Source organism: Mesoplodon bidens (genome assembly GCF_964165515.1).
Source record: "Mesoplodon bidens genome assembly, chromosome: 16".
In the NCBI taxonomy this organism is placed as follows: domain Eukaryota; kingdom Metazoa; phylum Chordata; class Mammalia; order Artiodactyla; family Ziphiidae; genus Mesoplodon; species Mesoplodon bidens.
In genome coordinates, this window is record NC_138173.1 from 44,974,981 (window position 1) to 44,997,517 (window position 22,537).

The 22,537-nt window shown below is 42.7% G+C and overlaps 1 protein-coding gene across 2 annotated transcripts in view; it reads right to left on the reverse strand.

Moving 5' to 3' along the window:
- The window catches only part of NCALD (neurocalcin delta), a 298,403-nt gene that overhangs the window by 271,063 nt on the left and 4,803 nt on the right, over window positions 1-22,537 (reverse strand). Inside the window, exon 1 of one of the 2 annotated variants that reach the window (XM_081259036.1) lies at window positions 8,357-8,387. The exons of the other annotated variant lie outside the window; for it this stretch is intronic. The gene's annotated coding sequence lies outside the window, so the exon portion shown is untranslated. Of the gene's footprint in view, window positions 1-8,356; window positions 8,388-22,537 lie in introns of those variants that run through there. 2 annotated transcript variants of the gene reach the window in all.

The following is a 22,537-nucleotide window of genomic DNA, read 5'->3' on the forward strand; positions in this document are numbered from 1 at the left end:
ATGCAGAACCCATCTGAAGAGAATACAGTCACGTCTCTTCCGTTTAAGAACAAGGATAAAGGAGTGCTGAAAAACCACCACTTTTTCAAATCACAGAGAACGGCATTTTATAATTGAATCCGTGACTCCCTAAGACGACTCCACCCAGAGAGTTTCCACCATCATCTCAGATCAGATTTTTGCAGCTCAGCTTCTCATCTGTGCTGAGAGCTCAGGCACCCCACACACTTTGGGGGCTGGAATACCAGCTTTCTAAGTAACATGTGACAGCAGACACCAGAGTCAGGGACATGGATGTAGCTGAAGGGCCTATCCACAGACTATCTACTCTACTAGAGCATAAAATATCTAAACAAGGTCAGTCCCATGCTCCCTTTAATCCGGCATCCTGCCCCTCGCTGAGAACTGTCATTTAAACACCAGCTTCAAGGATGAAGGACATCCTCTAAAAGCATGTTTCCACTCCTGACCCATATAGATTATATCACCCACTGTCCTGTCCCTAAAAAATAATCAGGAAGATTAACTGAACAACAATAAAAAAGAGTCTAGTGGGACAAGGTGAAGTTTACTTCTGCTTCTCCATCTAGCCAGAAGTTCCAGAGGTGGCTTGGGAGGTTGGGTCTGTCTCCTTTAGGTGAGGAAAATTCTCCCCTTTACATCACCATCCCCATACCCTGCTTCACTCACAAACGTGACCTATCTGGCCCTGTCCTAGACGGTGTCCCAGGTTCACGCCTATGAACATTTAAAGATACAATTAAAGAGAGAGGAAGATGAACTGGCCAGGCGGCAGGGTGGGGACAGAGAATCCTATGGATGCTGCGGTGGCTTTAAAACTTGTTGGCAAATTCTGTGATATTTCTCCCATCTAGAGGTGGAGTCAAATTCCCTACCTCTTGAATTTGGGATGGCTTACTCACATCCACCAAATAAAATGTGGTGGAAGCTGTGCTGGTAACTTGAAAATTTAGATCAAAAGAGCAATAGAATTTCTGTCTGGCGCTCGCTCTCTCTCTCTCTCTCTCTCTCTCTCCCCCCCCCCCACCCCACCTCTTTTTCTCATTCAGGATCTTCACTTGTGGAACTCAGCCACGAAGCCACATGGAAGCCAAGCACCCATGGAGAGGCCCATGGGAAAAGGAACCAGGGTTCCCCATCCCAGCCTTCTGGCAAGCCCCTCACCTCAAGCCCCCAGCCAAAAACCAGAGCCAACTTGCCAGCCATGAGAGGGTGCCATCATGGCAGTGGGTCCTCCAGCCTCCAGTTGACCTGTCCCAGCTGATACCGTGTGGAGCAGAGATGAGCCTTCCCACCCAGCCCAGCTCTGATTAGAGATTCGTGAGGCATATGAGTGATTGCTGTGCCCCTTGGTTTTGGGGTGATTTGTTACGCAGCAATATCAGAACAGAAGCTTAGACTCTAAAACTTTTACTAGTAATTCCAATATGGAACCTATTAAATATGTCTTCATCTAGTGAGAGGACAGAAAAATAAGGGAGAAGGCAGGTTCTATAGCTTCTACATTTTTTAAAACCATGAGAACCCAAATATGACCCCCAGAAAAGGTACCCGTGACCTTTTTTTACACTTGACATTTTACTCATTTTTAAGGGCTATAAAAAATGGAAGAGGAAAGAGGATGAATGCTAATGATGCTGGGACTGGAGAGCCAGACGTGAGTAGGCACGCCATCTCCGCCCCTTCACTTTAAAAACCCTCGCAATACTTCCTTTTTCTTCCCAAGCTGCTTACTTTTGCTGGCAAGATTATTTACAGTCAACGCTTCTTCCTAGAAGGACATCAGATCAACTTCCAAAAACAGTCATTCAATAACATTCAAGGGGTGAGGGTTGAAGCTCTGAAGCCTTAGGGCGTGTTTTTTTTCCTGAAAATTATTCTGCACACTCCATCACATGAAGTTCCTGAAATTCACCCAGCAGCATGTCACTTTCTTGTTCAAAAACAAATGAGCACTCCCTTTTACTTACTGTATTAAATCTAATTTTCTTTGTCTATCTTTTATGGTATCATAGCTTCCCCTTGTATACTGAACTATACTTCCCAATCTGCCTTGGTTATTCTCACCTCTAAGCTTTGATTCATGCCAAGCCATAGCCCCTTACCTATGTCTTTTTTTATCAGCCAACTGTCTTTCAAAGCCATATTCAAGACTAATCTCAATTTTTAAAAAAATTCCCTGACCACTGCAGCTGACAGAAATCCCTCTCTCCATCTGAACTCCTACGGCACTCACCATCCACGGGGCTCATCAGATATTTATGCAGATCTTCCCATTCTCCACCGCTCATTATGGGTCCTTCAAGTGCAGGACCGTATGTTATTCATCTTTACATTCCTCCCCATCACTCCAAACATACCCACAGCCCCACTCAGCATCTTGAATATCTTATGTGTTCAATTACTGCTTATTAGATTAGTTCAATGAACTAAATAATATGGCAAATAGCCTGCAAAGTTCCATCTAGTAATACTTTTATTTTAACCAGTAACTACTCTTAAGGAATGAAGCTTTAATTGGGCAATTCTGAGCCTGAGCCAGCCAGCTGGGGTTGGTAAGTATTTGGTGGGGGAGGGATTGAGGGACACTCGAATGAGGAGGTGGCTGCCTATGTCAGACCTGCCCAGGGAAATTTATCTTCTGTTTATTATGTATGAAGAAAGGTGTAGAAATTATTTAGTGTAAACCTTCAATTTACAGATGAAGACAGTAAGACTCAGAGAGGATAAGTAGTAAGTCCCAAAGCAGCTGGTTAGCCGCAGAACTGGCCTTGACCTAATTTCTCCTGGCTCCTGCTCTAGCATTCTTTCTACTAGAGAAAACTGGAGGACTACTGCCTTTTCTCAATAAGCACTCCTCTTTGAAGAGCAGCCTACAGACAGTATTTCAAATTGAACATTTAAATGATCTTTTTTAAGTCAATTTTGACTGTGAAGAGTGACCCCAATTGCTAGACATTTTCTTCTCAAGAAAAAAAAAAAAAATCCACTTTTTCACTCCTCTGACTGAGAAAGATGCATTCATGTATCTAACTTGCAAGCAATTTCTCCAAAGGAAAAGGGGATTCTTACGTGAGCACTGCATCATACAGTGTCTCTGGGATGAAAACAGTGAACCAGACCAGGTAACTGGCATAGCCAAAAGAACCATATAAAAGATGAAAGCCGATGCATTACCAACAAGCCCAGAACCCAGGGCGTTTCCCGAGTAAATTGATAAAAAGCAGCGCGTACATTACAAGAGGCTCAGCAATCACTCCTTGTTAGCGTACTAGCAAATCCTTCCGGCCAGACTTACCTCCCAGGTTCGAAGATGGATTCAAGCTTTCCACTGACCTTTCTCATAACAAGAAGTAATAAAGGCAACTCCATGGCCCAGATCAGTAAGACCAGACAGGTAGGCTGACACAGACAGCAGAACAAAGTCCCCGAGTAATTTTTAATTTAAAAAAGTAACCCATGAGAAATGAGTACTCCACTTTGTTTTCAAGTTCTGGCTCTATATTTTGATTAAATAAGGAAAAGTTATCTATCTATAGCTATGTCTATATCTGGGATATACCTACTTGTCAACACATATGTCACAACAGAAATTTAAGGAGTATAATGGTATACGGTAGTTAAGAACCCATCCTCTAAAGCCAACTGCCTAGTTGAAACCCCAGCTCTGTCACTTCCTGTGTGACGTTGGGAGAGTTACTTAAAACATTTTCTACTTCAGTGTCTTGATCTAAAACATGAAATTGATATTATTAGTTAATTCATAAGGTGGTTATTAGGAATCAGTGACAATACATGCAAGGGACTTAAGTGCCTAGTAAACACATAAACATTAGCTGTTATTATTATCTGGGAGAGGGGCAAAATTACTAATATGTGACTACAGATGGTCTTCCCCTATCCCCTCCTGCTTGTCAGGTCAGCTCCAGGGTTTTCCCTTGTTGCACTGTCTGAGTCTGGGTGTGAGAAAATCCACTAGAGAGCATTCAAACTCTATTTCCCGGGGGGAGGTTCTATGTAGGAAAAAGGGTCATGGGTCGGGTGTGTGGGCTTGGGGGAAAATGGCTAAGTATATGAGCTAGACAGTACGTGTCAGCAGAAAAGTAACAGAGAAGCCATTTAGAAATGAGATGGCAATATGAAGAGAGAGGAAGTTTCAAGCAACTGTGGCATGAAATAGAATTGAAAAGAAGAGAAAAGGTAGATTTAAGAACTTCATGTTCTTTGAGAGTTATGATAAAGATAGGAATTAATTTTTTTTGTAATTGCTTTGGACTATGGGACATTGTTCCCTTGGATGTGAGGCTGTACTGAGACTGAGCCTCAATTCCATATGGGCGCAGAGCAAGTTAGAGAGACAGAACAATTTGCAGTACATGGCTTCAGATTTACAAGAACAGATTATCACAAAATGGTAAACATCACTGAGCAGAGCACACAGCTTTAAAAAGAAGCTAAAACATTCCCTCCATGTATTCACTAGAGGCCTTTAAAAAATATTTTGGCAATAGGTATCCAGAGCCATAAAAACATTTATCCCCCTCCATGGGGTACTAATTCATCCTAAAGGAGAAAAAAAGAAACGCTGTACACAGAAGATGCTCATGGCAACATTATTTATAACAGTAAAAAAAAAAAAAAAGGAACCAACGAACCAACTAACCAAAATAAAGTGCACTGATTTAATAGAATGATACAACTTTGTTTAAAATGATAATGTTAAAACTTGGGAAAATTTCTTAAAAACCCAGAATACTGATGCTGATCCTGGAGCTGTCCGCTTCCAGCTTAAGGACACAGAAAAGATCACTGCCCTTAGAATTATGGGCTGTAGCCTGTTTGCTGATGCTTTCTGGCTAACCCAGGCTTCTCCAGGCTTTCAGAACTCCTTTATTTTCCTCAGACGAAATGACTTTAGGAGATTAACCCTCATCCAATTAACCTAGTATCTGCAACTGCCCACCAGTTTAAAGAGATCTGGGGCCTGGCCCCTCTTATTCTCCTTAGTTCTAGTATAAGAATAACAAATAAAAGTTTTGCATTTATTCTTCTGGTTTTGAAGCTTTTTAAGTTTCACATCCTCTATTGGATTCAGAGGGTTAATAAAGCCTTTGATAACCCATTTCTTTAAATAACAGTCCCAGCACGCCTGGAACAGTAAGTAGAATCCTGGGAACAATGCTCTTACTGAGAACCTGTGTGATCTCTGCCACATAATCTGTAGAATCAGACCTGGGTTTTTATTTAAGGAACTTGCAGAAAAGGAGAGAAACATAACATGTTAACAACATTCATTCCTTCATTCATTCATTCCACAAATAAGCACCGACAATGTGCCAGACACCATTGGGAGCACAGACTGTCACAGTCCCAAGCTGCAAAAGATGCACAGAACAGTTAATTCTCATAAAATGGGATGTGTGCCTTGAGAGAGGAAGTGTGGGGAGACAGAGGAGACAGCTAAGCTAGCTTCCAGTAAGTCAGGGAAGAGGAGGCAACACTCTCCCTTGATTTGATCGGAAAGATTTCAAATCAATCGTAGAAAAAATGAAGAAATAGGCGCAATTCAGACTTTGTATTCTTATTTGTAAGCCATATTCTTTCAGCCTGTCCTGTTCTATTCTCCTAAACACCGCCTCCAAATACCATTTCAAAAGCAGACACCATAAATGTAATCTGAGAACCAAAGTCCCCTCAGCAAATAGCAGCAGATAAGCTAACATTCTCTAACAACCCACTGTGGGCCAGGCCCTCATCCAACTGCCAACCATGCCATTTTGATTTTCTCTGTCTTGGATGAAAATATTCTCTCTCTCCATCCTGGTATGGTTTTAATTTAGCTCTGTGAATGACAGTAGTAGGAAGTAGTTTATTTTGGTTTTAAGTAGAAAGGAAGACGTATTTTGTTGGTTTTTTTTAAGAGTGGCAAAGGGCGCGCTGAATCATCTTCTTTTGCCTGACATCGTATAGACAATGTGCTATTTTTATAGAAAAGATTCATCTTCTCTAATTCTGATGGTGTCCTGAGTAGCCTCAGTGTGACAAGTCGGAGAAACCACACAGTGACACAGACTTGTCACAAACACAATAAATTATCAGGTGCCCCTCACCTCTCCTGGAAAACCTACCAAGGCTGCTTGTTCCCGTGAGGCTGAGACCCTTATAGCTTCATGCAGGATGGGAATTTGAGAAGAAAGGGAGTCAACATTGATCCATCTCCGTTGTAATCCCACTAACACAAAAACCCTAACCCTGAAATCCGATTTTAGCCACTCCAAAAAAATTTCAGGAGAAAATAACAATTTTGAAACATGCAGAAGTTTGCAAAAGTTATCTACTTCACATAAATAGTACTAACTCACGTGCCTGAGTTCTCCCCCAAGGCAGCGGGGATCCAGAGGAGTTCAGGGAGGGCCAAGGAAGGCAACAGAGAGAAAAGACAGGGCTGAGGAAACAGGGCAAGAAAGAGTCTGGCCAACCACCCAATGCAAAGGATCTAGGTAAAGGGGAGACGCAGGTGGAGAATAGGAGAAAACAAAGGAGAATGGAACAAATCTGGAGGTGCTATTTATAGGGTGTCTGTGGAGAAGGCAAGAGCCAGGGAGGGCCCAGAACCATTTCAGAAGGCACAGGCAATACAATTAAAACCCTGGCCATGCTCCTCCCAACTGCTCACTGTCCACCATCCAGGGCAAAAAGGGTCTCTTGAAGATGCAGTCCCCTTGAAAATCCCTCAGGAACGTGTCTCTCTGGGGCCTTGCCATGCTGCTTGTCAAAAATTTCAGCACAGCTAGTTTTGGTTCTTGCGCTGGAGTGAATCTTTGGTTGAGCACCAGCTGAACTAGCCGGCTTCATTTATCGGCCATGTTGGATGAAAAGCACATTATTAAAGCTCTATGCGGCAAGATGCTCATACCATGTAAGTCATGTGAGAGGCAAAGCCATCTGAGCAAAGAGTGTGGGCGGTGATGCCCTGATGGAAGGGCCGACAGAAGTGCTGCTGTTATTCAAATGTTCAGTGGGCTTGTTCTCTCTCTTCTCGCTTCCTCCTTCCCTCTTGACCCTAATCACAAAGAGCTCAATTATGATAAGGCAAGGTGTGTCACCTTTTCCCAAAGTCAAGTGAATTCATGAATTTCCATTATTAAGCTAAAATATATGTATTAACTATAAAGGCTGAAAATGTAAACTGCTTCAACAAATATTACAATATATTAAAACATATAAGGACAATGAATGCAGGTTGATAAAGAACACCAATCTATCATGGAGATCTTCCCTCTACTTTGTGATTGACAGGAAAGACTCTATACTATAATAAAACAAATGGCCAACATCCCAGCCATGCCACTTACCAGCTGGCTGAATCTGGGCAAGGTAACTAATAGCTGTGTCTAAGTTGTAAGCAGGATTAATAATGGATTGTTGTCTAAGTGTCCATCGACAGATGAATGGATAAAGAAGATGTGGTACATATATACAATGGAATATTACTCAGCCATAAAAAGAAACGAAACTGAGTTATTTGTAGTGAGGTGGATGGACCTAGAGTCTGTCATACAGAGTGAAGTAAGGCAGAAAGGGAAAAATAAATACCGTATGCTAACACATATATATGGAATCTAAAAAAAATGGCTCTGATGAACCTAGGGGCAGGACAGGAATAAAGACGCAGACGTACAGAATGGACTTGAGGACATGGAGGGGGAAGGGTAAGCTGGGACGAAGTGAGAGAGTGGCATGGACTTATATATACTACTAAATGTAAAACAGATAGCTAGTGGGAAGCAGCCGCATAGCACAGCGAGATCAGCTCGGTGCTTTGTGTCCACCTAGAGGTGTGGGATAGGGAGGGTGGGAGGGAGACGCAAGAGGGAGGAGATATGGGGATATATGTATATGTGCAGCTGATTCACTTTGTTATAAAGCAGAAACTAACATACCATTGTAAAGCAATTATACTCCAATAAAGATGTAAAAAAAAAAAGGATTGTTGTGAGGATTAAAGAGTTAAAATACATGAAGCACTCAGAGTGGTTCCTGGCACAAGGCCACTGCATTGCACACCTTCTGGGTGACATTCCCAGGGTTGTCCATGAGGAAGGTGCCCCTGGGAGCTGTGTGGTGCACAGCTCATGCCCAGGCCTGGCACAGAACAAGTGCTATTTGCTGTTCTTCTCATTTACTGGGTCTTTACTATGTACTAAGTAATGTGCCAAGCAATTTTCAAAGATTTTCTTGCTTAATCTTCAGAATAACCCTATGAGGTAGGTACTCTTATTATTTCCATTTTAGAAATGAAGAAACTGAGGTGCAGAAAGTTTAAGTAACTTACCCAGTATAAGCCAAGACATCAAGACTCAGACCCAGGGTGCCTAACTACAGCTCAGGCTCTCTGTACACACCACCTGGCCAGGCAAGGAAGGGACCAGGTCATTCTTAGATTAAACCGACCAGTTTATGCAATTAATCCACAAGCATACTCTATAGGGAAAAAAAGGCTAAATCACTCCCTCATCTCCAGAACGTGCAGTCCAGGGATCATTAGCTGCTGCCACCACCTTTCCCCTGATGCTGTGAAATGGGGAGCCATATCCAGAACTAACAAAGAGCATCACTTGTCCAGAGTCAACAAAGATCTTTCTGTGCCCACAGCTCCTAACAAGGGCACATGTGATTAGTTAAATAAGCAAACCAGTAGGTTGATAATAGAAAGGTCAACACAAATGTATCTGCTAATCGGCTGATAGGCCCATGTCCCAGCAAATCTGAAGCAATTTCACTGCCCAGGAAAGATGAGAATTTCAGGCCTTAGCTTTTTGGACTCCCTCTTGCTGTCCAAGAAGTAACACTGGGTGAGGATACTATTTTAAACCAGTAAATTCCAGTGACGCATGCAAAGAGAAGCAGGGCTGACACAGAGTGGGGGAGGCGTGGATGAAGCTCCAGCAAGTCCTGTCCTCCTCGTCCCACCACAATCCTTCCCTCTCCTGACTACCAGTTCTCCATGCCGTTTGGCTGCCTGTTGCATTGGGGACAATCTGCACTTTCACAGCTGAAAGGACAGACTTCTGGAGGATGCGTGACAGAACGAATGGGCTCTGCAGTCAGTCCAACTGAGCCCAAATCTTGGCTCTACCACCTCCCACTGTGTGACTTGCCAAAAACCCCAAGAGTCTTCTTAGCCTCGGTTTCCTCATCTATACATCTGGGACGCGAACAGTATCTATCTAATGGGATTGATGTAAAGATTAGATGCATGTCAGCTTCCAGAACTCCATAAATAAAAGTTGCTATTCAAGACTCTGTCTGTATTGATTGAAAGTGGTGACACATTTTTTTTCTTTAATTTACAAGGACATAGATATTCAAACGTTCATTATGCTCTCCAAAGCAATCACCTTAAGAATATCTCTAGGCAGCATTTTTTCCCTGAAGCTTCCTTTGCTTAACATGTTTCTGGAACTTCTCCTTTGGAATGGCCTCCAGCAGGAATATCTGTGGTGATGACAAGCCTCTTTCCTTTGGGGATGCGTTATGACCAGAAGGATCATTCAGAGGCAAGCACAGTGTCAAGAAGAGGAGCATCCTTCCAGTCAAAAGTGAGGGGCAACTGTGAAGCTCCAATCTGGTCCCAATACAACATGTCCAGTTCTACTGGCTGCCACTGCTCCCATCCTACACACTAGAGTTCTCAAGCCTCACCTCCTGCTCTCAGGACTCGGCGCCCGCTATTCCTCCTGAATGGAATGGTACAGTCTTTCTCCCTGATCCCTCTGGAAATATCCTAATTATCCACCATGCCCCAGCCCACATTCAACCCTTCTGTGATGCTTCTCCTCTGCCAATGAGGCAGAACAGCACAGAGGGTAAGAACACAGACATGAGGGTCCAATGACAGGCCTCAAGAGAAGCAGCAGCCCAGCTGGTGATGTGCATGGACCACGGAGCCAGGCTGCCTGGGTCTGAATCCTGCCCCTACAATGTGGCCACGAGCTCTGTGATCTTAGATGAGTTACATCACTTCCCCATGTCTCAGTTTCCTCAACAGTGAGATAGAATAAAGCATAGTAGGTACCTCAAAGGTCTGTTTTGGAGATTATATAAAGCACCTAGAGCAGTACCCTACAAATATTTAATAAAGTCCTATATCTATTGTCTCCTAGCTGGATGATTTTTGGTGGGTTATTTAACCTCTTTGCATCTCAATTTCTTGACTTTAAAGCGAGGGTAAAAAAAATAGCATCAACTCTGTACGACTGTTGAGGATTAAATAAAATAATACGTATATGTAATTTGCCTAGTACATAATGTATGTAGAGCCTTGTATATGATAAGATATCAACAAAACAGTAGTTTTTTTTTTTAAAACAGTTGTTTCTTCTGAACTCCATAACACCTTATTTGTATCTCTATTATGGCACATATCAAATTATAATAACCTAGACTGCAAACTCCTGGAGGACAGGAACTGTGTCATTATTCTTCTGATAAAGGGAAAACCTGTTCACTGGCAACTAGGCTGTTAGGGGGAAACTGAAAATTGAAACAGAAACCATAACTTGCAAAACTGTATTATAATGCACAAAATAGAAAAACTGTACCAAACCATGACATGCGAGACAAACTAAGTTCAGACTCAACACCAGCTCATTCACATGCATGGTATTGTAAGCAAGACCACAGACAAACTAACCTAACAGTAACTCCACACTGTTATGTGCCCCAAAGATAAGACCACAGACTGTTTCAGCAACTTCCTACATTACAAATTCTGGCCGATCTTTGCCAAAGCCATCCTCGGACTAACTCCAGTCCTGCAAACTCTATAGATGTTCTTCCCTAACTTCCACCTGTTGAAATGCCCCACAATTCTCCACGACGTGTGCTCTCCCTTACTGCAGCCAGCTAATAAACCTAAGCTTGTCTGACGATGGTGTGTCCTGGGAGTCTTGTCTGGTGGGCTTTAACACATGTTGGTGTGCCAAGGCCTTGGAGCAGCACCTGGGACTAAGCAGGCATTTAGTAAGTTGCATCTTGAACAAAAGAATGGGGTAATGAGACTCTTTTGCTTTTGTAACTTATGAGTTCTGAAGATAATTCTAAATAGAGAGTTTCAAAAATATTAAGAACTACATCAAGCAGCCTTGAGGAGACTATGTATATAATTTTCCAAGCTATATACCTTAAAGAGAAATCTCAACTGAAAATATGTAATCGGGAACACTGATTAAAAACCAGTCTTGGACTTGCCTAGCAGTGCAGTGGTTAAGACTCCGAGCTTTCAATGCAGGGGTCACGGGTTCGAACCCTGGTCGGGGAACTAAGATCCCACATGCTGTGCAGCATGGTCAAAAAATAAAAAAATTTTTTTTAAAGTTAAAAAAAAACAGTCTTGTTGCTGTGCACTTATACACATCAAGTATAATTCATGCTCTACTGGAAATGATAAACTAATTGAGGACACATGAGGTAAACAAGGAAGTGGACATGGTCTGTGTTCCCACAGCACCTAGCAGAGGGTCTTGCTCACGGCGGTTGCTCACAGAAACGTATTCATTGGCTACTGACAGGGATTTTACTCTGTCAGTAATAACTGGCTGAGCTTTTGAGTGGAGGCAGATCCTGATAAATATGAGAGTCTAGGAAACTCATGTAGCAAAAGTAAAGAAATCCTGTGAGCAGGCAGGCTTGTGGGAGGGTATCTCAATAACCAGACCATTAGGAAGGTCCTTGCCTATGGGGGTAACAGTGGGAAAGGAAACAAATCTATCTTGCAGAGCTAGAAGAGATGACCGTGATGACTAAGTGAACGTGAGGGAGTGTGGAGGGCACCGGAGGTAAAGATGCATCAATGTTTAGCACCACAGCGATGTGGAAAATGATCCTGATGCAGACAGGAATAGCTGCCAAGGACAGAGATGATCTTTTCATCAGGGCTAATGCCTATTATCACGGGGTTCGGGTTCTTAGGTTAAAGCAAAGGTATGGCATTGCATTAACCACTACCTACTGCTCTAACACCGTGAAGAGGTCAGATCAATAAGGGTGAAAAGGTCTTTGTATCCACGTAGAGTCACTAACTATAAGCACCTCATTGATCCTAGCTACTCAAAACCATGACATTCCTTCATAAGGCATGATACACAGATTTTTTTTCTCTAGCTTTGCTCAAAATCGCAATAAAACTAATTTAAGCTATGAGAGTCAATGACTCTTGAAATTTAAGCCAACTGACCACTAGAATGAATAGCTTATGATCCTTTTTTTTTTTTTTTTTTACTTTTTTACTTTAACATTTTTGTGATTTAAAGAGAGCAGCCAATATGACTGAAGACAAAGCCAGACCAGACATTTTTCCAAACTAGGGAAAAAGGAAATACAGTCGAGACGAATAACAGTGAAAACTAACTAAATGACATAAATAAATAAATAATACCTTTAAAGAGCATGTTTTTATTTTATTTTTTCCAGAGCCTTTTATGTGAAGGTAGCTTTGCCCAAGAATCCATCACAAATATGGAAAGGAAAAGTGGGGTTAATTAAATAGGAAGAAAACATCTCAGCAAATAGGAGACTGACAGCCTCCACTGCATCATATTTAAGATTCGATATAAAGTATTTCAGAGAGATAGGAAGATCAAATATGAATCTCTTTTCCCAAGAATGCAATCTTCTGGGCACTGCCGATTCATCACTCACTAAAAACCCGCAGCTGAAGAAAACATTTTCGGATCCCTTCGCTGAAATTGCTGCAACCAATCTATTTTCAGCTCTATTTCTCTGAGACTCACAGCAGAAGTTCTTAAATGATCCTGGGGCCAGGTTTTGTTAAAGTTGCCAGAAGCATTTAAGATGGTTTTGTTGCTTTGCTTTCATTTTCAAATAATCTGCAACTGAAGGTACTGGGCTAGAGTGAATGCTTTCCCAGAAGCGGGCCTCTCTACCTCTTGGTCATCTGGGTCTGTTTTCATTAAATAATCATGCACCAAAAAATCAATGAACAACTGGAGATGATTATTTAGTAATTACATTTAGCTCCAACAGAAACAACTCATTAGAACAAGAAGAGCACACACGTTATGATGGCCATTTTTAACTCTGAAAATGCCAGTTGGGGCAACCAACAATGCAAGCTATGCCAGTCCCCCTCCTCCCTCAGGGCCCCTGGAGGTCAAATTCAGGCTTCGCATCATGTTAAAGGCAATACCTTTCTCACCACACAGTGAGGCCGAGGAAACTGGAGAAATCAGGGTCTGTGCACTAAAAAACTTCAGAACAGGCTAAGGGAGTAGCAAGTTTTTAAAACAATAAACTGGCTCTATAGAAAACGGATTTGCTCATTAACTGAAAGCAACTACTTTGAATTTCCTCTAAACGTAATGTCACGAGTAATCATTTCAGGGGCTCAAATAGCAACAAACCATTTTGCTCCCTATTCCCCATCCCTGCTACAACACCCACAACCCTACTCCACCTCTCCTGCCCCCGTGTCACCTATACTGTTGGCTTCCTGTTGGGTTTGACTAATGGGGGCACCAGACAAAGACGGGAGGGCTGGGAGGAGAGCAACGGGGTTTTGTTTCCCCTACTCTCTCCCTGTTTCACCTCAGTGTCTGACCACAGTTACGGCCCTTCACCGCTACGGCTCCTGTCGAGTGGCCCTTCCGCCATGGTTACAACCCTCCCTGGACTCCACTATTTGTCCCTCTTGTCCCTTTGGCCTGGGGATAGCAACGGCTTCCCGCTGCCGCTAGTTCCTGAGGGCTAGACCGCACCCCTTGTGTGTTCTCATAACCCTGCCCACTGGTTTGCAGTAGTCCCTTCCTTCACTAACTCTCTTCATTCAAACCCTCCGAGGTAAATTGTTTCCTGCCAAGATCCCAATGCAACCACTTTGCAAAATAAATATAGCAGTGCTTGTTTCCTCACTGAAGACAGTGAGCAAACACAAAAAGAAGACCAGTATCTATGAAAAACATGTGCATGAGCAAAACAAACCTCCACCAACCTGTTTTGGCAAACTTGATGTATTTAATGTCATACTTAATGTCAAAAACAGCAAAATATAGCTAATATTCCTCCTTGCTAACTTCTACTCCTTTTTTTGAAATGTAGGGGAAAAAAATCTCACCCACTCACTCCCACCATCAAAAAAGCCTCCACTGCATAAACCCCAGGAAAGCCTAATTCTAAAGACTAGTGATTCTCCATAAGTCCCATGGATGCTTAGGACAGATGAGCTTTTTTCCCATTCTTATCCTTTTTCAACTACAAAAAGAAAAGGAACATTTTCTGAGTCTTTTTCTTTGGTGCCCAGAATTTAATTCACTATACTGCAGAATGGGTGATGATATTGCCTTTCGAAAACTAGAATCAAGTAACAAAATAGGGAAAAAATAAATAAAAGCACTGTTTCATCCAAATTGTAGAAGGTGGTATATGACACTCTTAAAATCTGTTATCAATTCTAAAACTATATCTCAGACGGCAGTTCTTTTTCTTCAGTCTAGGTATTTATTTATTTAGCTGGAGGCTACAATTCTTTTACTATCATTAACCCACCAAAAGAATGTTTGTTGAATTTGCAACAAGTTGTTGCAATTGTAGTTTTCGAGTCTAAATGTAATGTTTTCGTTGGACCCCCCCCCTTTTTTTTAATTAAGCTACGGGCCCCTCCTAACATTGTAGCTATGAATTAATAAGCAGAGCACATGTTTTAACCCAGGCACAATTAACTAATCATACTCTCTCTCCTGCATTTTACTTTAACACAGGGCTGGTTATTCTCACCTCAACCCCTCTCTCAATGCATTCTCCAGATCCATTCTCCACCCTCTCTTCTTCCTCTGTGCCCAGCAACTGTATTGTCCATTCCCTGCCCTCTGGCTTCTTGTTAAGTGTCGCCAATGGGGGCCACCCACAGGAGCACAAAGACCCATGTCCTCTGAACACTGGAGTCTTAGGTTCTGGCAGTGGCTGGTTCTCCAACTACACATCCCTGACTACTGCTGCACCTGGTGGCTGGTCCCAAAGAGGGGAAAGCTTTTCACTGCTGAAAGCTCCTGGTTGCCTTAATATCCTTTATTTGTTTCTCTCACCCTGCCTACATCTCCATAAACAGCACTTTTGCTAAATTCTCTCCAGGCTCTTCCAGAGTGTGCTTTCTGTTTCCGGCTCTGTCCTGGACTGACAGAAGCAGGACTTGGGATGTAAAGCACAAGGTACCCCTCAGGCAAGGGGAGGTCTCCCAGGCACTGGTTTCTGAGCACTTGTCTGGTGTGCCCAGGGTCTGTCCCTGGCTTTGGAAGAGCAATGGCGATTGAGTTCCAGCGTCTGAGAACCACCTGGGAGCTTATTAAAAATGCAGATTCGAGGAAAGACTAAGAAACTATCACAGATTGGAAGAGACTAAGGAGACATGATGACTACATGCAATGTGATGTCCTGCACTGAACAGAAAAAAGGACATTAGTGCAAAAACTGGTGAAATTTGCATAAAGTCTGTAGCTTAATTAGTATTAGCGCATTGATATTAGTTGGTTAATTTTGACAAATATATTCTGCTTATGTAAGGCGTTAACATTAGGGGAAGCCAGATGAAGGAAATATAGGAACTTTCTGTATTATTTTGCAACTTTTCTATAAATATATTCCAAAATAAAGTGTTTATTTTTTAAAACAGCAGACTCCCAGACCCTGCTCCAGACCTCTTGAATCAGAATTTCAGGAGTGGAGATTTAAGCAGGCGGCTTGAGAACTAAACTTTGAAAATCACTGTCCCTAAAGGACTTGGAAACTATTATCTCAGGTTGAGATAAGGATGGAAACAATTGTTTACGAATGCCAAACTGCAGCATAATTACTTGACTATTTAAGGAAAAGAACTAATCAAAGCTTTGTCAAAGTTCACCTTCTATTCCAGTTAATTAGAATGATTCATCCCTCGACCAGTCTCCATATTTAGTTTCCTGCATAAAAACACTTGAAAAGGTACAGGTAATTATAGAACCAAAAAAAGAAAGTGACAGTAAAGCCCTTCCACTTCCTCCTCCCTCTGAGATCAAGGGTTTTTTTTTGCAGTACGCGTCCTTTTCATTTCCCCCATCTTTGAGTTTCCAAAAGAGCAGTGCCAACCAAACTGACTGCTGGATAGTGATTTTCCTCATCTTTTCCATCATGGGTTATCCTGTTTCCCTAAGCTTTAAGCTCCCCCAAGGCAGGAGCTCTATTTTCAGTTTCTTCTGTGTTTTTCTATAGCTCAGGTGAATGTTCTTCATCTACTACTTTGATGGATTGACAACCTGCACTTCCCCACTATGCTCATATCTTTGCCTACTTATTTTAGATATAATTCTTATTATGCCATTGGAACGTGTAAGAAGGGGATGGGTAGAGGTGAAAATGTTGGCATTATTATTGCTCGTTCACCAACAAAAATGTTAATTGAGAATCTACTATGTGCCAGGCACTGCTCTAGGCACTGGGGGTCTAACAGTGAATAAAATAATCTCCACTTTAGGGAGCTTAACGTCAGACCAGGGAGACAGACGATTCAGCAGATAACTGCCAAACAAGTTATAGGTTCTCCCTTACCATCCTCACACCTAGCTCATCATGACAGGGCAACCTGAAGAGGAATTAGGAATAGGACAGGTAGGTTCTAGTTCCTGGTCTACCTCTGGTAAGAATGATTTTAAGAGAGGCATAAATCTTTCTGACCCTCAATGCTCTCATCAAAAAAATGGGAATTAAAAAAAAAAATCTGGGGCTTCCCTGGTGGCGCAGTGGTTGAGAGTCCGCGTGCCAATGCAGGGGACGCGGGTTTGTGCCCCGGACCGGGAAGATCTCACATGCCACGGAGTGGCTGGGCCCGTGAGCCATGGCCACTGAGCCTGCACGTCTGGAGCCTGTGCTCCACAACGGGGCAGGCCACAACAGTGAGAGGCCCGCGTACCGCAAAAAAAAAAAAAAAAAAGGGAATTAAAAAAAATCTGTCTTTCTGTCTTCTGGGGGTTGTTAAAAATTTCAAATCACAATGGATGTGAAAGTGCTTTGAACACTGCAAAGTGTTATACAAAATGTCAAGCAATAGAAGGTAATGACTTAAACTGTCCCTGCCCACTAACTCTAAACCAAAAAATTAGTGGTTCAGTGGTCTTCCCATTAAGCAGAAATTTCAGACAATAAGCACTTATAAAAGGCAATCCTTTCAAAGATCGAAGCTCTGTTGCTTTGGAGTTAGCAATTAATGAGAATTAGATTAACACCAAAGAACTGGGCCAGAGGAGAGAAGTCACCTGTGAAGAAAGCAGGCCTGTCATTTTATTCACAGCAGACCCACTCTGGCTTCACTCTCCTTGAATAAACAGGGCTCAGTTACTGCAACTCTTGTCTGAAATTGAAAGGGATTTCTTAGCCAGAGCCATTCAACATTTCTAGTTTATTCAAAGAGAAGCTTCCAGATCAGAGATGAAAGAAAAGCTTCTCCAAGTCAGTGCTAGCGCATGTAAACCTGTGAGCAGTCTTCAAAAATGTCTTATAAAAAATGATGCTTAGAGTGCTTCCCTGGTGGCGCAGTGGCTGAGAGTCCGCCTGCCGATGCAGGGGACGCGGGTTCGTGCCCCGGTCCGGGAAGATCCCACATGCCGCAAAGCGGCTGGGCCCGTGAGCCATGGCCGCTAAGCCTGCGTGTCCGGAGCCTGTGCTCCGCAACGGGAGAGGCCACAGCAGTGAGAGGCCCTCGTACCGCAAAAAAAAAAAAAAAAAAATTATGCTTGGAGAGAAATTTTGAAAATCAGATTTGCTGTTTCAGATAAATACAGTTTCTATTCTCAGCTTCTAAGGTAGAAAATGTTCTATCAGAGCAGTTTACCATCTTCCTCTCTGTCTGGAGAAGTCGATGAGCTTCTAAGGGCTCTCTTTGGATGCCATGGTAACAGCATGATTCTGGTCAAGTCTGTTGTGTCTGGCGTACAGCTTAAGGAACTTGAAAATGCTACCTCAGAAAATATGCACGACAGCCCTGCTGGCATGCTTGAACTGGACGCACAACCCATTCTCTTCAGAGGCACAAACACTTGCAAGCCTCAACGGTGTCCCAGCACCAGGACAGCACTAGGGTAACTAAGTGAATGGAAGACACTCGCAAAGAACTCGCAGTGGGTGTGGTCCCCAGGGAGCCACGAGAAAATATATATATATATATATATATGAATGATATCGTCAAGTTTTAGCTTTTATTCCAAAATGTAAATTTTATTCTCTAGCTTTTGCTGTGACTTCAAGTGTGGAAGACTTTCACGAAGATTACTTCAGCTAAATACAGACATGAGAAAAAGTTGACTGTTGAGCATGGGAACAGCAACAGGATCAGAAAGAAGTTTAAGTTGTTCATTTGGGTCTTCAAATGCACTTAGCCTGCAAAATCATGAAGGGACAAAGGAGAACTATTGGCCTATGGAAAGGAACAGCATTTTTGGCTTTCTGGGTAAGGCAGCATCACATCCAGCATGTGGGACTCTCTGAAGTCTCCTCAGACGGTCTCCTTAAAGATGATACTTTCTCTTTACCTGGAAGTACTGAGCAAGTGTCAGATGATGGAGAGTTCCTCTCCACTGTGGTTAGTATATATGTGTGTGTTTACACCACTGTCAGATTATATCAGCAGTCACTTTGGAGCTCACCATTTACATGAACCAATGACTACCTCAATCAGTTCTATATATGTGAAAGAAATTTGATCTATGACTCCAAAGAAAGCCCATGAGTGAGCTGAATTTCTTCAGGAAATATTTAGGAAGCACATGCTATAAGCAACATGCTGAACCAGGAGCTGAAGGAGAAACAAAAGAAACATCATACCTGGCCCTTTTTTACCCTTTGGTGGAGGAGGAAGATAGACCCAGAGGAAACAGTCAGGTAGCAGTTTGTTCTCTTTCTCTTGTCTCTTAGCCACTCTCCACTTCCTTATTGACCTAATGGAGTTCTCCTGGCCTTGGCCTCCACCCACCATGTCCATTAACCATTTTCTCCATCTTCATGATACCCCCATCTGACCCCACACACACATCTTGGCCTCCCTTCCTCTGTGCCCAATATGAGATGATTACAGTCTCTCCCTAGACCCCTCAATATCTCTGTTCTCTCCTCTTCCCAACCCTGGATAATCCTGTATTCTATGCTCTCCGCTCTAACACTGAACACTCTTGGAGAAAAACCATGTAACCATGAAGATGCCTTCAACGAAACCATGAAGAAAGAACCACTGGAGAATGTTGATTCCCTAATTAGAATTAAGTTCCTTGCAGGAGGGACTGTGTCTCACGCTGCTTTGTGAAGCCCAAGGGCACATCAGCAGGCTCAATAAATCCTTGTTGCAATAAGTTAATACCAAAAACAAAAAATTAGAAAAGAAGGGTCCATACTCATACTTGGACAAATAGATTTTTTAAACTTTCACACATGGTTTATATGCAAATAAACACAGTTACTTATTCAATGCTTTATTAATGCTTTAAAATAAAGCATTCAATAAAAGAGCCTTAAAAAACAGCTGGTAAAAGTTCTTCTGTGGAGGGCTTCCCTGGTGGCGCAGTGGTTGAGAGTCCGCCTGCCGATGCAGGGGACACGGGTTCGTGCCCCGGTCTGGGAAGATCCCACATGCCGCGGAGCGGCTGGGCCCGTGAGCCATGGCCGCTGAGCCTGCGTGTCCGGAGCCTGTGCTCCGCAACGGGAGAGGCCACAACAGTGAGAGGCCCGCGTACCACACACACACACACACACACAAAAAAAAAAGTTCTTCTGTGGATTTCAGAGTTGTAAATCTCTTCAAACTTCTTTTATAATTTAGAATTTTTATAACTTAAGACAGTTCTTCCTGGCAATTAAAGCAATGTAGTGAGATCTCACTACACTGCATGGCAAACCACTCTAAAACTTCACCAAATAGAGGCCATCCTCAGGTCATATCTGTATTTCTCCCAGGGAAAAATGAAAGGGTCTCTCCATGTTGGCCAGAAAGGCAAATATCAAAGGAATCCTGAAACATCACGTTTCAAAGAGAAGAAAGTCAGCATCCTATGAGGGCAATGGCTGCTGTGAGGTGTAAGATTTCAGTGGGACATTGCTTCCTGAACAGGGGCCCCAGTGCACCCCTGGGTCTGAGGCCACACTGGGAATGCCGAATTCTCCTCCCTCATACCAGGGGCAATGCTGTCTCAGAGCCGGGTAGCGACTTCTGCTCTGCCAAGCCAACTGCACCACAGGCCACAATCCTCAAACCGGCTTGGCAGGAACAAACCCAAATGTCACCTGATTATCCTACAAATGGAATAATGTCTGATAAGAGGCTGACTGGGCAGCACACAGTGTCATTTCCTCTAATTAAGGAACTCTTGAGAAAAACCAAAACAGCCACAAAGCACTGTCAGCAAAGCAATCAGCAGCAACAATCAGATGTCAACTCAGTCCTGAGCTGAGCCTTGTGTGGTGAGCAGGGGGGTTGTTATGGGTTTCCAATCAGCGTGACCGCAGGAGTCAAGGGTGACCAGGCGAGAAGAGGGGCTAGAGCCTGCTGCACACCGAGGAAGTCTGCAGCAAAACCCTCGGGTTGGGGGATGGGGCGGAGGCAGCAGCTTGTTGGTTGGTTTCTGTGCAGCAATGAAGTGGGGGGGACGCTATAAGGAATCCTGCAGCAAGCTTCCAAAGCAGCTGGAAGTCCACGGGCTGCAGCCCGTGCTATTTATTTGCCCTGAATCATCCTTCTTCTCAACCTGAAACAATTCTACAAATCTTTAAAATCTATAAGCAGTTCACCTCCATCTCCTTTATGAGGGTTTCACAACTTCAACACGTGAATTCTCCCTTTGCTCAACTCTCATAAGAGGTTACCATCTATATTACAAGGTCATTAACCGTAGGAGTTGGGAAAAATATAACACAACTGTCACAATATGTCATAATATATAGTAAGACATTGTGTGTGTGTGTGTGTGTGACACACACGTGTACGTAACAATTATTAGGAGGAGCGTTATTCTTGCCTTCCCAGCATCCCTGCCTGGGTACGTAAAATAAAACTGTTTGTCTTCTTAAAAGAAGGTGACTATTGGAAGGTGACTTCTACCCTTCAATACATCCCTTCACTCCTCCTCAAGGGAGTGACTCCTTGAATTGCTCAGACTGAGTGAGGGAAAGTTCATGGAGGTCTGGACACCCTCCTTTCTATTTCTGGCCCCAGCAGCATGTATTTTTCTTTTCCATGAAAGAAGACTTCAGCAATAAACGTAATAGGATGCCTGATTCTAGCTGATCCTGTCCATAATTTAAGCTCATTCTCCAATCCAGCATCACTGGGAATAAAGCTGATATTTAATAAAGCTCCCTGTCTGTCTGATATCTGCATTTAGTTCTCCATCCACAGCAAACCCAGCCCTGATTTCTTTTGCACCAACAATACGCCCAACTCAAAGATACATTTCCCAGCCTCCCTTGCAGCTAAGGGTGACCACTAAGATTAAAGCATAATTCACTGGTCCCAGGAAACCAGGACAGCTCTTAACCTGGGCTGACTCAGCTAAGAGGTGTGACCTTGTGTCCCTCTGTGTGCACTTAATTGGAATACTTCCATGATGGTCCCAAGTTGAACAAGCTATGTTAAAACAATTTAATGATATTGCCAGAACTCTCTGACTTGATGTCTCTCACTGAGACATGGGGGCAGGGGATGGGGGGAGGCTTCAAAATACCTGGATACAAAAGCAAAGGTAAAGACAAAAGGAAAGCAGATGCTATAATCCAGCAATCATGGCCAGCAATTTTTTTATGAAATCCAAGGAAAGAGGACAACTTAAGAACTGAGATAAATGTAAAATTAACCTTTACTGAAAGTTGAGAAAAAATAGAGAAAACTAGAATTCTGGAAGCACAGTTGCATCACTGCATCACAAGATACTCAAAGTTGGGAAGATTCAAAAGCTGAGGGTCTCTCAGCAAGAACCTTGTCTCTAAAGGTTCTTGGGATGGGTCCTTGCTAGAACCCTTTAGGCCAGGCTTTGAAGCATCAACAGAAACTTCATGTAGGAACCTGTTGCTTGAGCTGAACCCAAGGTGGAGAGGAAGAAAGAACTGCCCCTAGGAGGCAGGCTTCAAAGGTCTAAGAAATCCCTTTATAAGAGGAAGCAACAGAAAAATCCCTGCTACAATAAAGAGTCAAGATTTTTGAGTGCTAGGAACACAAAGCTCAAAGAAGAATTTGAAACTAAGAAGCTTTAACTAGGCATATCAATGATAATTGTTCAATTAAATTCAATAATTTAACTAGAAAAAAACATTTAAATGCCTTAATTTAAATATGTGTGCACTACAACCCAGTTTATTCTTAAAGTAGGGTTACCTTCACAATATTTTGACTTTGAAGGATTTTAATCTCATTATTAAAAGCACAGTTAGCAAAAAAAAAAAAAAGAAAGAAAGAAAGAAAAGAAAACAGTGATTGGGTAAAATAGGGGTCCCC